Source organism: Mesoplodon bidens (genome assembly GCF_964165515.1).
Source record: "Mesoplodon bidens genome assembly, chromosome: 14".
In the NCBI taxonomy this organism is placed as follows: Eukaryota; Metazoa; Chordata; class Mammalia; order Artiodactyla; family Ziphiidae; genus Mesoplodon; species Mesoplodon bidens.
Window position 1 is genome coordinate 78,635,605 of NC_138170.1, and position 5,412 is coordinate 78,641,016.

Consider the following 5,412-nt stretch of genomic DNA (forward strand, 5'->3'; position numbering starts at 1 on the left):
GATTGGGATAAGTAGCAGGTGGGATTAAAAACAGTGGCGTAGAGTATTTTTGGTTGTACGGGAAAGTATTGATCATACCCGCCAAGATAAAGGGTGGCGTGTCCTATAAATATAATCAAAATGGTATAAGAATAGAGACACAGGAAACCACCCCCCATCCCCACCTGCACGTACACACAGCCAACTCTCTCAATGACTAGGGAGCCTGTGAACTCTTCTTCTGAGGCTTTTCTTGGACTGTATGCTCGTTCCTGGACCTGAATCTGGCTTTGGCCATAAAGATACGTGAGCAACCTGATAAGACTTCCATGATGTGGGTAGCAGGTGTGTCCTTTGTTTGTCAGCTCTAAAAATGCAGAGGCCTCTGTCTTCTTAGAGATGGTGAGGTCTTCCCTGAGTAGGGCTGCCAGATAATATATTGGACAGGAAGTTTTGTTAGAATTTCAGATAAACACATCATTTTTAGTATAAGTAGGTCCCAAATAGTACATGGAACATACTTATACTGAAAAAGATTATTCCCTTTTTATCTGAAATTCAGAAGTAATCGAGTGGCCTGTATTTTTATTTGCAAAATGGGGCGGCCCTATCCTTGACCTCAGTTAGCCTCTTTCTGGCTCAGACCCTGGGCAAACACTTCTGCTGAGAAGCACTAAAGTGTGTGCTGTTAGAAGTTGGGAGATGCTTTACAAAATCGCTGCCAGATCTGCTCATTCCCCAGGAGAATCTGATACCTGAAAACAGTGGGCTTCGCACTGAGCAAAGAGCTGGCGTCTTGTGGGACTGCTGGAGGGAAAAGTGATTGAATTTTAGAAGAACTTCTTTGTTAAAGCAAGTATCAGTATATTTCTAATAAAGAAGCCCTCAAGTTTACCACTGTGGCCTGAGTAGAACATTAATGTCTATTTCACAGATGGATGGTAAGAATTTCCTTAGGAAGCGTACGAGCAGTAAGACCTTATGTGATCCTTCCTATTTTTTGGAACACTGAATGTATTATAGCTGAAATTAACTTTTGAAGCATTTATTTTATGCTTAAAATTTAAGTCATTGGCTCTATCCACACCTAATATTTTACAAGCCTCTCCCCTTTGAACCAGATTAAGCTCAGAACTCATGTTCACATTAAAAAATAATAATTGGATTATAAAAGCCAATGGGCATAGCAATTATTTGGAAATGTTAATATGAGTAATGTTTATTTAGAAAAATACCCATGACCAAATTCCATCAAATCTAATTTTCCCAGAGAGTTAAGGTAACAGTCTAGTAGCTTTCCCCCTGCACATCTGAAGATTTTTAGCAAGAGCTTCAATAATAAGCTTCCTTCTGAAGGAATAATCTTGTGATTTCATGCGAGAAAAATCTCTCCTTGAGGTGAATGAGAGATGAAGTTGTGGAAGTTTTTGTCAGAATTATTATTTCGCTTTCCCCTTTCCAAGCAAATGATAAGAGAACATTTTCTCTTTGGATTCTTTGATAGTCATTTTTTTGTTTTTGTTTTTGTTTTCCCTAGAAGCAAACAGAACATGCAGAATACCCTTTAACTGAAATCAGCCTTAAGCTTCATAAATTATATTTCTGTGAGCCTTCCGAGGTGGGAAACCCCTCCAATGTCTGTGAAAGAAATTTTAAGTTTCCCTTACAGACAAGCCAGGTGGTGGGATTTCTGGTTTTCCTAGTGATCAAGTATCACTGAAAACCATGTAAAGTAGAGAAATGCCACAGTCTTATATTTATTGAGCACCTACTATGTGCCAAGCCCACAGCATGGGGAACTGTTCATCTGGGTGCTGCGAATGAATGCAATAATCACAAAACTCACCTCCAGTAAGGGCAGAGGAGACTATTTTTCCTTTTCCCTAACGTATTCAAATGCTTAAATCTCTTATATTGCAAGTTCAAATGAGGTAAACATACAACCTGTGAGCTATGAAATCAGATTTTATAAATGATGAAATGGTTGGAAAATAAGATCTTAGCTTTTCTGTCTTCAGTTCGAATGGAGAACAGGTATCCCCTGTTGAAAAGCTTATTAGCTTATTTTATCATCTCATAACCTGTCCACTTCATCTTGTGTCTTCTTTTGCAATTACTTTCTAATCTTCACAGCTTTCCTTTGAATCTTTTGTCGATTTTAGGGAAACAAGGAACATAGTCTTCTAAAAGTGAGACTAAAACTAACTGCAACTCCCACATTTTCTTCTTTGTGTTTATGCTTCGTTTTAGGCAGAGCTGCCTTGGTGTCCCAGTTACTCATTGGCTATTTTGCACCCTAGAATGTTTCCTCCTGTTTTTGTAGATCTCAAGTCACTCTCCATTTTATTTTTAAATAGTTTGCATGTATGTGTGTATATATATCTCTGAATGAAATCACTATTAGCTATAGGTAGAAATGTATATATATGTGTACATATGCACATTTGCATATATGACCTGTGTAAATTATATGTATGTATACATATACATGTATAAGGATTATAAATGTGTGTGTATATAAACACACATACACACACATATATATATTCTGCTAATAGCTAGTAATTGTCAGCAAAAATATCGAGTTGGATCTCAGACAACCATTTTCTAAACACAGTTCTTAATGTTTCCAGAAATCTGGAAGCCTGTGTTTTTCACTTGCAGACCCTTTATGCACGTGGCAAATCATCTCTGAAAGGCCCACCTAACCAGATTCTTTTCATTTGTCTAAAAACGAGAAAGCAGAATGATTTAAAAATAGACATGTAGATAAAAGTAAATCAGGTAGCTCTGTTACGTTTGTACAGTTAGTATTAATTTCACTGAAATTTGACCCTGCTCCATTTATTAGATGCCAAAGACACTGAATTCTTAGGGGTGTTGAAAGCACACACACAACATAATCAATAAGGTAATGTTTGAAAGCTGTTAGGATAAACGGATTACTCAGGTAATTCTTTTGTAAACACCAATAGCATGCTTTTCTGGAAAAAAAATATTATTCAAACAAAAGTGTTCACCACAGAAACATGACACAAAGAGGAAGATAAACATCAAAATTCTGAAAGTCTAGTAAAATCAGGTAACATCATTGAACTTACAGCTGCTTCTGTGTTTGATGTTCTAATCTGGCACAAGTGTTTTATAACTTTCAGTGACTTGATGGTACTGCTTCATTTAATAAAATACAGTCGTGACAGGCATTTAAATTTTTAAATACTGAGGAACTTTATATCTATTTGGCTCATTAATATACTTTTAATTTTTTAAAAAAGAAATGCAATACATGTAACTTCTACAGAATTTTTTTTTTATATACAAAGATATACTTTGAGAATAACAGTGTTTCAGGACTGGTTTTGTTTAAAGTAAGCCTAACCTCCCTTCTCCCCATTCCACCTCCTTTTTTTTTTTAAATTACCAAATGTGTAGCAAAGCACTCCCTGAAGTAAAAATATTCATCTTTTTATAGTAGTTTGCTTTTCAGAATCACCTTCTGAAAATGAGAAAGAATGGGGGTCTATGGATAGTTTTCTTCTACACCACATCACTGACGGGACCGACCACCACCTAGGCCACACTCAACATCATGAAAGTTACTATGTAGCTCTGTTCTCTTAAGGATAACGAAAACCCAGACTAAATCCCTGACTTCTATTAAAATGTCAGGAGGCTTTTGGCTTAGTTTCTATAACTCTGATAACATCCAGAGATATTATATCTGCTCATAATAAAAATCAAGTCTACTGGTACCATCTTCCAAGAGACCTTCCACCTTCTTGCTGTCATTCCCATTGAGAACGTCCTAAAAATAGACACGTTTTCCAGCATAAAACTATTAGACAATATCTTGACAATAGCCTCTTCATGCTGTACTACAATTAGAATTATTCTGCCACTGGCTATTAGTAACATTGACCAACAGATAACAGATGTTTCAGGAGTAACATAAGGAATATACAGACCTTTCAAGTTCCCTTTGTAACTAGTGTTTTCCTATTGTGAATTTATAGAAGTATCATCATCAACCCAATCCTTAATAGACCAATATAGTCATGAGTGCTACTTTGGCTGCCAAACTCTTATTTTTATTGCTAATCTAGTCTCAGCAAGTGTCAAGCTAAGCCTCTGTTATACTGACCCTCTTAGTAAGAGCAAAATCTGATTATGTGCCATCAGAGGAAATAAATCTCAGGTGTGAGAGACCATTCACTTCTTTTGCTAAAGTCCCACCCTCTGAGTGACAGGTAGAAGACAAGATGTCAAGAAGGAGTCCTGTTCGAACGAATGCTTAGGATGGTATTTAATACAGTAGAGAGCCAACATACAGTAGGAGGACACGGTAAAGAATGTGGGCTGTGTAGATACAATAAAGAATTTCGGTTTAGGATCCGACATCTGTTATTTGAAAGGGGAATAAGTTAGGGAAAGAAATGATTTCCAGTTCTCCATACATGCAAATGTTAAGTTCGTTATTACAAAAGTTCTGCTGTTGTATGTGCTGAGAGGAAAGCATAGGCATTTAAACATTTTTTAAAAAATAAATCACTCAATAGGCTTAAGAAAAATACTCTAGTTCATAGTTCATTGAGCTGACCTTTTGAGTCAAGATCAGGGAATGAATCCAGGCTGAAAACCAAAAAACAAAACAGAGATGAATCATTTTACCATGAAAACAAACAAAAGAAAGGCATTTCCAGTCGCAGCTAACCTCGACTAGTTTTTATTGCATTATTTTTGAAATGCCAAGAACCTGGCTTTGGCCATAACGTTTGCTGTCCAACTAAATCACAACTGTCAGTAGGCGACTGCTTGCAACGATTAGCTAAACACCGTTATTTGACAAATTCCCCTGGAAGGGACGGGACGTAGATGCTGGAGGTGTGTCTGACACACATTGAACCAAGTAACAGTTAATCAGGCTGGGGCTGCAGCACAGGAGAGAAGTTGGTAAGTCCTTACCCAGGGAAGGGGTTTCAAACAGCCTTAATTTTTTGAAAACCATACGATCGACCTGATCCTAGAAGTTCTTTCCGGTTTTCAGGAATGAATTGGGGGACTGGCTAAAGAGAAGGGGGAAAAAGCCACCAATTCTACATTCGTTTTTTTAAGAAGATCAGGGGGAGAGGAAGAAAAATAGAAATGCACATGTGGAATGGTAGTGGTATACAACATCGAGAAATTAACATCATGGAACCTGCTAGCAATTTCCACCGAAGCAGTAAACCCCTTAAATGACGGAGATTCAGCACACTATACACATGGATTAACAACTCCACCGTTACTAGGGCTGCCGTTAAAGCCAAAAAATTAACTACAATATTCAAAAACAGAATTCTCATAAGGTTTGAGAAAAATAGAGTGAAAAGGCAATGTTAGCTAAGCTCTTAGCTAAATCCACTCTTAATGGCCCCCGGTATTTAAACTATCATG